This window comes from Amblyomma americanum, chromosome 3, assembly GCF_052857255.1.
Source record: "Amblyomma americanum isolate KBUSLIRL-KWMA chromosome 3, ASM5285725v1, whole genome shotgun sequence".
NCBI classification, from domain to species: domain Eukaryota; kingdom Metazoa; phylum Arthropoda; class Arachnida; order Ixodida; family Ixodidae; genus Amblyomma; species Amblyomma americanum.
This window is the reverse complement of record NC_135499.1, coordinates 5,994,059-6,006,775: the sequence shown is the minus strand read 5'-3', so window position 1 is coordinate 6,006,775 and position 12,717 is coordinate 5,994,059.

Here is a 12,717-nt window from a genome sequence, read left to right as displayed (position 1 = left end):
GCTTGCATGCTGCCATATCCTGTCTGTGTTGCTGAAATGCTCCATTAGAAGAATGTTGACACGCCGGCATTTTTTTTCCAACATATGATGATCTAAATGACAAAGGGATTTTGTATACCAAGTAACTGTTGCATGCTGTGAATTTGTCTCTTTGCTTCTTATTACACCGGGCTGTCTTTGAAGCACCTTTGCTGGGTGCGGTGCATACTAAGCTCACAGCAGCCCGCCCGACCATTTTCGTCAGCGCGTGGCGGGCACCGTGCACTTATGGCATGACAGCTAACTTCGTTCTTTTTCTGAATCCTCGCTGGCGTAGATCGGCAAATTTCTTTCATTACCTTGAAGCCAAGGCTGCAGATGAGATCATCTGGGAAACTAGCTTCAGATGACCGTGTCAGTTGGGCCTTGTTACGTTTCGCCTACGACGCGCGGTATAGCCGGCGCGGATGCAACGGACGCCGGGGCTTCGTTTAAAGTGGCGGTCATTTTGGGCCCGTTCAGTGCTGCCGTAACGCCTCCCGCCAAGCGCGTCCAGGCAGGTTTCAATGCCACGTGTCGTCGTGTGTGCGTGTGTGTGTGTGTGCATGTTGGTGCCCACGCTTGTCAAAGCGCGGCAGCCGGGGAGAGGTGCTCCCCAACTGGGAGGCGAGGAGGTCTGACCGGCGCCGGCCCGGCGGACGCGCACGTCACGTCTGAACATGTCCGAGCGTCGCCGCATCGGGCGCCTCATCCCGTGCCGTTCCTTCTTGCCCTCGACTTCGAGTGTATAAAAGGCAGCTGCCCCGGACGCCAAAAAGAGACTTCGATTTCTTCCTGCGAGTAACGTGGTCGCCCTGACCGGCTGCTCTTTTGCGATGCCAGAATAAACAAGTTGTTCTGTTGCCAGTCGACTCATCCTTTGCCGGGACCTTCGGATGTTTCCAGCTGTGCCCCAGGCCGCCAGGCCAACGCTACCCTTGGGGCTTGCGACCCATTTGCAACAACTGGTTGCCAGCGGTGAGATCCCGACAACGGAGGCCAGCAGCGAAGATATGCGGTCAACTGTATGCTGAGCAGCACAACGACCATCCGGGAGCAGTGCAACGAGCCCTGTGTGATGACTGGTTGCCTGCAGCGGAACGACTGCGCTGAATTCTTGGCTGCGAGGTTTGGTGAGTGCGGGACTTTCTTCTTCTGAGTTTTGCCAGGCTTTTGTTAGTGTGAGAAACAGAGCTGGTAATTGTGGTTGTCGTTGCTGCCGGGTTAGTTTGCGGCAAGACAATAGTAGGCAGTAGAGAAAGCAGCATTCGGAGCAGCCATGGATTTGAAGTCGTTGCGCAAACCGAAATTGCTGGAGCTTGCAAGAGAGCTGGGTCTGGATGTCTCAGACAAACTCAGAAAACCAGAACTGCTAAGGGCTATTCTTGAGTTGGAGGCTGAGGATGACGAGCTGTCGGAATGCCTTGAGACCATTGAGGAGAGGGAGCAAAAAGAGGAGCGCGAACGTAAAGAGCAAAAAGAGAAAGACGAGCGCGAACGTAAAGAACAAAAAGATAAAGATAAAGAAGAGCGCGCTTTGGAAATGAAGCGTCTCGAGGTAGAGATGGAACGCGCTCGTAATGGAAGTCAGGCACACGGTGCAGGAGAACGAGTATCGTTCAAAATGACTGACCTGATGCGGCCGGCCGTTTAAGCTTGGAGAGGACATTGGTTTGTTCCTGGTTAACTTTGAGCGAACGTGCGAGAAGCAGGGGTTCTCTCGGGAAACGTGGCCAAAGCGCTTGCTCACTTTGTTACCCGGCGAGGCGGCCGACGTAGTCGCTCGCTTGAAGAGAGAGGAGGCAGAGGATTTCGACCAAGTGAAATCGAGTCTGCTAAAAAAGTACAGGCTGTCAGCGGAGGCGTTCCGTCGGAAGTTTCGGGAAAATGAAAAAGGCAGAAGTGAGTCATATACAGAGTTTGCCTACAGGCTTATGTCAAACATGCAGGAGTGGCTCAAAGAAGAGAAAGCGTTTGGTGACCACGAGAAAATTCTGCAGTGTTTCGGGCTGGAACAGTTTTATAGTCGGTTACCTGAGAACGTGCGGTACTGGGTCTTGGATAGGCCAGACGTTAGTACAGTGGCTAAAGCCGCCGAGCTAGCCGAGGAGTTTGTGACGCGTCGGGCTCGCGGAGCTAAGGACGGTCAAAAAGGTGAATTTGGCTCCAAGTCTGAGAGGCCGAAGTTCACACCCATGAGAGCAAGGGGGGATCCGCACGTAGTGCGGATGCGAGTGAAAGCAGTCCGACCGAACGTAAGGAGACGGCGGCAACCGAAGCCGAACGCAGAAAGCGGTTCGAGACGAGGCAAGCGCGCGTGTGTTATACGTGCCAGAAGCCGGGTCACTTTTCGGCGCAGTGTCTAGAAACAAAAACAGAAGTCGTGTGTTTGTCATTATGTAGCACTGACGAGAACATGAAGCTTCTCGAGCCTTACATGCGAGACTTCCTCGTGAACGGGAAAGAGTGCCGACTGCTTCGTGACTCCGCAGCTACAATGGATGTAGTTCACCCCTCTTACGTAGAACCCGATATGTTCACGGGCGAGTGCGCATGGATCAAGCAAGCCGTGGAAGCTCATAGCGTGTGTCTGCCCGTAGCAAAAGTGCTTATTGAAGGACCTTTCGGAGCACTTGAGACGGAGGCCGCGGTGTCATCCATGCTGCCCCCCCCCCCCCCCCCCCCCCAGTACCCGTACCTATTTTCGAACAGGTCCGATCACCTCCTGCGCGAGAAGGGGCTTTTGTTTGGTGAGGCTAGCGTTCAGGCCTTAACCAGATCGAGAGTTCGGGAGCTCGCTGAAAAGGCGGTAGTTGCGGGGCCGACGTTGTCGAACAATGAGAAAGGATCGGAGGCGCAGCAAGCTGATATTCCGAGCACGTCCGAACTGGATAAAATTGAGCCTGTAGCGTTGAAGGCACCAGGTACTGGAGAGGAAATGCCCGACACGGGAAAGTTAGAAGAGCTTCCGGTCGAGCTTCCGGGACTAAGCTCAGTGACGAACAGGTTAGACACCGATCAGGTCATTAGTGACTTACTCAGTAAAGCACCGCTGTCGCCTGAGCAGAAAACCGAACTACACCAACTCTTACAAGAGTTTCAAGGTCAGTTCTCTGAGAGGCCTGGTAGGACTTCTGTCCTTACTCATGATATAGAACTTACCTCCCCAGAGCCAGTACGATCCAAGGCGTACCGGGTGTCACCCCGCCAGCGCGATATTATGGAGGCTGAGGTAAAGAAAATGCTACAGCTCGGTGTTATTGAGGCGGGTGAGAGTGATTATACCTCCCCTTTGATTTTAGTTGAGGTACCGGGCAAGGAACCTCGTCCTTGCGTCGACTACCGCAGGCTTAATTCCATCACTAAGGATCAAATTTATCCGATCCCTAACATCGAGGAGCGCCTTGAGAAAGTTAGTAGCGCTCAGTTTATTTCCACCCTAGATCTTGTCAGGGGTTATTGGCAGGTTCCACTTACAGAAGAGGCTTGTAGGTATGCGGCGTTCATTTCACCAATGGGAACATTCCGTCCTAAAGTTTTGAGTTTTGGTTTGAAGAACGCGCCATACTGCTTTTCAAGCCTCATGGACAAAGTGTTGCGGGAACAGAAAGAATTCGCTTTACCGTATTTAGACGACGTAGCGATATTCTCCGCATCCTGGTCTGAGCATATGGCACACTTGCGGGCAGTGCTAACCCGCCTGCGCGAAGCGGGCTTGACAGTCAAGGCTCCCAAGTGCCAATTAGCACAGGCCGAGGTTGTCTACCTCGGCCACGTGATTGGACAGGGTCGTCGCCGCCCCTCTGAAATAAAGGTGGCCGCTGTGCGAGACTTCCCGCAACCGCGCACGAAGACCGATATTCGGTCGTTCTTAGGTGTCGCCGGCTACTATCACAGGTACATCCCCAGGTACTCCGATATCGCGGCTCCCCTGACGGATGCTCTAAGAAAAGCAGAGCCCCAAACAGTCGTCTGGAGCGAGACAAAGGAAAGAGCTTTTAGCGCCCTAAAGAGCGCCCTAACAAGCCAGCCTGTGCTACGATCGCCAGACTACACAAAAGGGTTCGTTGTTCAGTGCGATGCTAGTGAGCGAGGCATGGGCGTTGTACTGTGCCAACGGGAAAATGGAGGAGTGGAACACCCCTTCCTGTATGCTAGTCGTAAGCTGACCTGTCGTGAGCAGGCGTACAGCGCCACCGAGAAAGAGTGTGCGTGTCTCGTGTGGGCCGTCCAGAAATTGTCATGCTACCTAGCCGGCTCGAGGTTTATCATTGAGACGGATCACTGCCCTCTCCAATGGCTGCAGACCATCTCTCCCAAAAATGGCCGCCTCCTGCACTGGAGCCTCGCTTAGCAACAATATTCCTTTGAGGTGCGTTACAAAAAGGGGAGTCTCAACGGTAACGCCGATGGCTTAAGTCGAAGCCCCTAACGTAGGAATCCGCCTCAAAGTTGTTTGTTACTGATGTTTTCTTCTTGAGGCAGGATTTTTAACATATTGCTTTTGTTTAGTGCTTCAAAGTGATTATGTGCTTTCTAGTGCAATTTTCCAATTTGTGGACGCGTTCTGAGTGCTGCTTGACTACTGTAAGGAACTAGGCAGTAGTATAAAAGGGGAAAGAGCCTGGCAGAGCTTAGTGAGGGTTGTCTCGTGCTTGCTGACTGAGCGGTTGCGTTTCGGCGTAGTTCTAACGCTTGCTGGGAACGAGCACAAAAATGGCAACTCTCCCGAAGTCTCTTTGCAGTGTCCTGTGTGATCTTGAACCTGAGAACGAGGCCTTCTCTGTGCGCTGCGCTCAAGGAACGTCGAGGGACGACCGGTTTCGATTACGAGCATCATCGAGCGACATCCCTCCGGACAGCGGATGCAGTCCCCTGACCATCGGGATCTCCTTCTCCCGGCGGGGCGGTCTGTTACGTTTCGTCTACGACGCGCGGTATAGCCGGTGCGGATGCAACGGACGCCGGGGCTTCGTTCAAAGTGGCGGTCATTTTGGGCCCGTTCAGTGCTGCCGTAACGCCTCCCGCCAAGCGCGTCCAGGCAGGTTTCGATGCCACGTGTCGTCGTGTGTGCGTGTGTGTGTGTGTGCATGTTGGTGCCCACGCTTGTCAAAGCGCGGCAGCCGGGGAGAGGAGCTCCCCAACTGGGAGGCGAGGAGGTCTGACCGGCGCCGGCCCGGCGGACGCGCACGTCACGTCTGAACATGTCCGAGCGTCGCCGTATCGGGCGCCTCATCCCGTGCCGTTCCTTCTTGCCCTCGACTCCGAGGGTATAAAAGGCAGCTGCCCCGGACGCCAAAAAGAGACTTCGATTTCTTCCTGCGAGTAACGTGGTCGCCCTGACCGGCTGCTCTTTTGCGATGCCAGAATAAACAAGTTGTTCTGTTGCCAGTCGACTCATCCTTTGCCGGGACCTTCGGATGTTTCCAGCTGTGCCCCAGGCCGCCAGGCCAACGCTACCCTTGGGGCTTGCGACCCATTTGCAACAGCCTTGACACTTTCCTGCTGACGGTCAATACACGATCTATTTAGGGCATTTTTCAGTGCATCTTTAGCCACAGCATTTTTTCGGCCGCAGAATATAACACAAACACATATGGGCCTCTCCGATGTAAAGTCATAGATTGAGAAACTGAAAAAGTACCTCCACTGGCATTTCGTTTCTCAGCTCAAAGTTGGCAAGAACTTCGGAGGTCTTAAAGAAGTCAACAATGTCCATGTGTTACCTTTAGTTAGCTTTTCGATTACTGGGAAGTCGCACACAAATCGGAGGGTCATTACATTAATCGTGTCACGAAGAGCTTCTATTACTTGATCTTGACAGGCAGGTCAGCACAAGGTCACTCAGAACTGGTGCAACGCCGGAAGCAATGCATACTCCTTGCCACTGAATGTACAGATCATCATTAAACTTTACACAGGTAGAACGCAAATAGATGGTTGACAACTCCACGAATCCATCCGAATTAACTCGACATTGGTTCTGTAATCGTGCTGCTCACATGGAATCAACGCCTTCTCTTACCATCTCAAACAAGGCAGTATGCGGCAGCATGTAAGTCCTTGATTGCAATGAAGTAGACACTTCTTCTGGACAGCTGTTCAAGGAATGCAGATATTTGTGGATTCTTTGCCAGGAAAAGGTCTTCCACGGTGAGCAAGGAGAGCAATCCTTGCAGATACCGCCCTAAAGGTTGCTGCCACGACGATCCTTGTTCAGAGACAATTACACCAAAAGGCCAGTTATCCTTGTGTGTTTCTGCCGTACAGAAGGCATAGGCTTTCACCCTTCTTCGCAGTCAGCCCTATTTTGATCAAGTTTTTGGCTTGACACAAGTTTTAGAGCTTCGTTCTTCAATGTTTGGCACTTCACCTTCTTTTGTAGCTTGCACAATTTCTTTGCAATGCCTTCATTTGTTTTGCAGAAATTAGTATGCAACACGCCCACCAAAGGTGCTTCAAAGACAACCCCATGTAAGACAAAGCACAGAGACAAATTCACAGTATGCAACAGTGGCTTAGTGTACAAGATCCCTCTGTCATGAGTAGCGTCATATGTTGAGAAATAACGTCGGTGTGTCAACATACATCTAATGGAATATGTCGGCAACTCAGACAGAACATGGTAGCAAGACACTTGTCGGGCTATGAGTGCATTCCACAATTTCCACAATGTAAAATTCTGAGGAAATATAATCGATAGCTCATGCCCGATATACCAGGCGTATATGATACATAAGAATTGTTCAACCTGCGTAAGCACAACTTCAGTAATGTTAATGAAAAAAAGAAATTGACTATCTGGATCAAAAATCACAACAGATGTGACAAAATGACGATTGTATGACTTTCCCCTCTGGTTTTCGGATGATACTTCCTGAATATATTTTGAGCAAAGCAATAAATTCCCAAGTTCTTAGCCAGTGTTGTATCTGTGTCTTGCCTGTGTCCTGTTACCCAGCCTGCTATTTTGCCAAGACTAAAATACATACGGTCACACATTCTTGAGGGATGAAGTCTAGATCTGGAAAACCACCGCAAGGGATTTCAAGCAGATGTTTGCTTTCTGTACCCATTCTTGAAGAAATACATACACATAAACGTGTGCATTTGGATATCACACAATGCTAGCTGTGGCATCAAATTGTTCAAAATAAGCAAGTCAGGCAAATTTTTTACTCCACGAGTTCTGGTTCCCTTTCTTTAAGGCAAACATGCATTATGTAGTGAAGGAAAGTACAAACTAGGTAAATAGAATAAATCATTTTGCACACATCGCTAGTGTAACATGGTTTCAACAAATGGCCACATTCATCCATAGGACAGACCTGCATTTCATCTGTCGTTACATATGAAACATGAAAATACCAAGCAGCCCGATGAATGAATAAAATTTTCTCGAAAATTTAGCAAAGGTACATAAAGTCATACCACCGCACTGGTCCAGTTGAGTATACTGCTCAGGAGCAGCAGTATCCATATGGGCTGAATGCCTGCACCAAAAATGAGTTACAAAAAAAGCAAAACAAGTTTGCACAAAGGAGGCAAAGTTAATGGCATGATATGGAAGCATTACAATTAAGAAAGCAGAAAAAAATCATTTTACCTACACTCCAATATAAATCGAGGTACAAAAATATCATAATGGCTCCTTCAAACCAGCACACAGTTTGCATTGAAATGTAATTGTGTCATTCCACGCCGACTGATCCAGGCATAGTACTCAACCATCTTCGATTTATCTTAATAGAAATAACGCCTTATTTCATTACTATGAGAAACATTAGCCCAGCTTCTTTTTGGCAGAATAATTTTTTTTTGTGCACGGCCGCCATCTCACGTTTCTAAGTGGTAGCCAAACCTAGCCTTGCAGCAAATTTGTAAAAAAAGACATTCTTACGCATTACTATAAACTTTTTTGATATAAATGAAAAGTATTTCGCTTCCATATACAGTAAATTGAACTTAATTTGTTTTCAACAAAACATGGAAGAAGGTACAAAATATGGAAATTTGAAATCGTATATCAAATTTTGTGTTCTCATAGCAGTTAATCCAACTATATTTCCAAGCTGTCCACAAGGCAAAGAAGGCGAAAAAAATGTTTCAGAGGCAAAAGCATAAGGCATGTCAACAAAATAATTCTGAAGTTGAGAAAATTTGCTTTTTGAGACGTTCAGCAGTCTATTCTATAATGAGGCGATCCTAATTAAAGTATGCAAGATAGGAAGTTGCACAATGCCACTAAATGGCATTAATTTCTGGTACTTTAATCAGAGCATATTTTGTTTTAAGTGAGAAAACAATTAGCAAGTTGAGTCCCTGCGTTCAACATCCGACATTTCTCCGTGCCTCTTCCTCAATGCAGCACATTTTGCCGTCGGCTGAAAATATACACAAAATCAGCACTCCACTGCTCGAATACAATGGTGTGCTGGGCTTCAATTCCGCCAGGTTCAGAAATACAGAAACCTCCTGAAAGGTACACTTACAAAAAGTAAAAATGAAGTGGCCGGATGACAGAACTGCTATTGTTCCTCAACACGAACAGTACTCAGTCGGGAAGCACATCTTGCGGTCTGACTAATGAGAGTTAAAAACCTCTGCTACCATGAAAATGATATCAAGTTTTCAGTGGAATGGAGTTTTTCACCACGTCACATGCGAACAGTGCTTGTGACTGCACTGGAGGAACTGTGAGAAAAATATGCAGCGCAAAAAACGCATGGACGACAGTAGAAAAACAAAGCGCTGACACTACAAACTGAAAACAGCTTTATTTGCGCGTGCAATAAATACCGTCGAAGGAAGTAAAGATAAAACACCAAATGATTTTGGAAGATGCAAAACAAAAAGGAAACCAAAAAGGTCGGACACCAATCTAGGGAAGGGAACTCAAGATTCCAGGTATGACAATTCCTTCTGGAGGAGGGCGATCGATGGTGTGCTGACGCAGGTCTCCCCCTTTTCTCAATGATGAATGCCTCGAAGATTTCTCTTGCTTCTTTTTCTTTGTACCTGCGTAGAACGCGCGCTTCGTGCAGCTTTGGTTTACAGCGTTTGCATTTCTTTCAGTGCAATGGCAAATTGCTACCTGTTCCGGTTCCAGTGGAATTTGCATGCTCACGTAGCCGGTCATTGAGGCAACGGCCTGTCTGACCGACGCGTGTGTGGCCACAGGTTAGCAGAATTTCATAAACGACTCCGAACTGGCAGTCAACAAAACGAGTTTCATGTTTTTTGACGCAAGAGATCTTTTTCTTTTCTTTCTCGCTAACTTTTGGGCAAAGGCCGCCCAGCTTGTTTGGTGCTGAAAACATGACTCGGATGCCAGCGCGGTTCCCAGCCTTCTTTAGCCAATGCGAAACAGAATGCACGTATAGAATTGTGACAGTCTTCTTTTTGTCATCCTCTGAATGGTCGCGTTTCAATTTTCCTTTCCGGAATTCTACCAGGAGCACCTCTGTCAGATCCATAAGGAAGATCATGGGAAAACGTGCCGATTCGAGCCTCTTAATCTGGAATGCAAAGCTGGCAGCAAATTGATGACGGCATGATCTTTTGAGCATCTCTTATTGCTGCTATGGCGGTACTGCGTTTAACTACCTTTGAGCGCACAGACTCGAAAGGTAGAGGACATTTTTTAGAGCGGGGTGCGTACTTCCAGCATAGATGATGTGGGTCAAAAGTCAAAACTAGATCCAGGAATCTCAACCTGTTGTGAGTGGGAACTTCCCTTGTCAAAGTCAAGTCAGAGATGGTTGCTTCAAAGCAGTCAGAGATGAAGTTCATATGGTCACTGGTATGATCCCCTGGCTGACAGTCGAACAGGATGAGGTAATCGTCAACGTACCAGAAGATCCGGGTGGTCCTTAAAGCGCTAAGCCGTCTTTCGAGGTTCCGGTACGTTGACGATCTTTCGGTACGACATTACATAAGGGGGGGGGGGGGGGGGTAACAAGTAAAGTATTCTCATGGTCATATAATTATAAAGCGAAATAAAAAGCAGAGAGGCAAGTAACGTTATACATTCTTATGAAACCGTGGGTATTGAAAGGAAAATAACGAAAAAAAGACTAAAAAACACCCATGCGATTTATTTCCGCATATCTTTACAAATCAATACAAAGGTTTACAAGCACATGTATTGCAAACAGAAAAACAACATAGAAGACAAATAAAAAAATATGACATATACATGGGCGTAGGGGACATCTACAAAGTGAAATTCGCGTTTGGTATATGAGTAAACCTTGAATGTCTGCTGATAAGAAGATTATTTGGCACAGTGAGCTGATATTAGCGGCCTGAATTTAGAGTTGGAACGTTCATGGGCTATTGGTTCAGGAATCGAGTTCCATTCTTCAATAGCCAAGGGTAAGAAAGACATTAATTTATGAGTTTGTGGAACCAGTTATGCGTTGCACGCTCATAGAATTGAAAAGATGATGTGATATTCGTGCACGTGATACTAAAAGGAAGGTTCTCAGGTCAGGGCGATTATAATATAGATTTTGGAATAGGCACAGCCGTGAAATCTTCCTTCGATGCGCTAATGATTCAAGGTTAATGGATGATTTCAAAGAGTCAAAGAGTTTATTCAGACAACGTGTGGTACAGTTACCTAGGGCGCAGACCAAAAGGCAAATGGATGCCTGACAGAGAGTCTGCGCCCTTCTTGCTCCCAGTCGAGAGCACAAGACATTCAGCGCATAAAATAAACACTAAACGAGATGGAAATACAGTGGGTGGTTAACATTGAAATTGGAGTTATTTCATATTGAACATTTATGTACAACAGTTGGGAAGATACTGTGAGAAACAAAATAAAAACAAAAAAGAGTGGTCATACCTGCAGTGACAACAGATACATAGTGGTGCTATATTTGAAAGCTTTCAATGATTTACTTTCCTGAATAATGCTTACAGCAGGATGGTGATCATTTAAAAAAACTGGAAATTCTTTAGCTAAGTTTTTGGGTGCCGTAGTTTGTACGTATTTTTTCCTTATTATAACATAAGTGCCGGGTGTTGTAGGTGTGTGTTTTCGTTAGATGCTGATGACAAAAAGCGGTAGGGTCAGAATGCATTTGTACTTAAGTAGCTAACGCTATCTATTTGTTTATAAGATTCCACAGTGTAAGCAGTTGGTGTTTTCTAAACAATGGGGCTGTGTGGCTAAGGTATGGTGCATTATCTATTAGTCGCAAAAATTTCTTTTGTAATAAGTATATGTTTTCTATGCTTGTTTTAGGTGCTGTACCCCAGACAAGAAGACAATAGTGGAAACGCGAATGTACCAGTGTGTAGTATAGTTGTTTCTTTAGCCAGATAGGCAAAAGGTACTTTATTTTATACATGATACCAACAGACCTAGAGATACCAATGCAAACTTTTTCAACGTGAGGTGACCAGTCTAGATCTTCGTGAAATATGACACCAAGAAATTTATGTGATATTACACGTTCGATAGATTCATCGCGAAATTGGATAATTATTTCTTGTTTTATACACTTGTTACGAGCGCGGAATATAATGTACTTAGTTTTTTTAGTGTTTAACTCTAGCTCATTACCGTGGAGCCACGTCGACAAATTTTCCAGCCATACATTGGTTTCTACTTGGAGGACTTCTAGATCTTGTCAGCAGATGAGTACATTGGTATCATCAGCGTACAGTATTATTTCTGGTGTAGACAGCACGTTAATGATATCATTTATATAAAGCAGAAATAACAGCGGCCCAAGGATTGATCCTTGCGGAAATCCATACTGTATCTGACGTAAGCTGGACTTTGCATTCGTAATATTCGTGTACTGGTGATGATATAAGAGGTAATTCTTTATTATTGTGAGAACCGTTCCTCTAATGCCATATTTAAAGAACTTGTACAGCAAAATAGGGTGCTTAATGGATTCGAATGCCTTTTTTTAAAATCTAGAAAAACACCTATTGTATATATTTTTTGCTCAAAATTGTCTATTATCTTGTCCTTAATTTTTATTAGCGCCATCTCAGTAGATTTCTCTTTCTGGAATCCATATTGCTGCTCGGCGATGATATCGTTTCGCTTGCAATGTTTAGTTGTCTGAGGTTTATGGCTTGTTCAACTACTTTCGAGAGGATTGGTAGGACCGAAATTGGCCTATAATTATTTATATCATTTCTATCATCTCCCTTGTGATTGACGGCACTAACGCTAATGGCACTAACGCTAACCCGTCTATCATATTCGGAACCGATAGAGCGAGCCGTCCAATTCTGGATGCTTTCAAGGGATTCATTTAGGCATTGCTGGTGAGGAATCCATTTTGCGCTGGCATATTCAAGTTTTGGTCTAACGTACACCTCGTAGGCGAGTTTTCTTATGGAGCTGGGGGATAAACAGAGGGGACGCTTAATGAAACCAAGTGTTCTGGATGTCTCTGCCACTAATTTCGTGATGTGTTCAGACCAGTTGAGTTTGTCGGTGATAGCAACGCCTAAGTATCGGTACGATTCAACACGTGAAATGGCAGTGGAGTTTAACGAGTATGAATAGTTACAGCTGGAATGCTTTCGGTATATTTGCATGCTCTTGCATTTGGATATGTTTAGATTCATCAGCCAGGTGGTGCACCAGGTTTCTATTATGTCGAGATCTTTCTGGAGGAGTCTCTGGTCAGAGGTGGCAGTTATGCGAAGATAAAGAACACAATC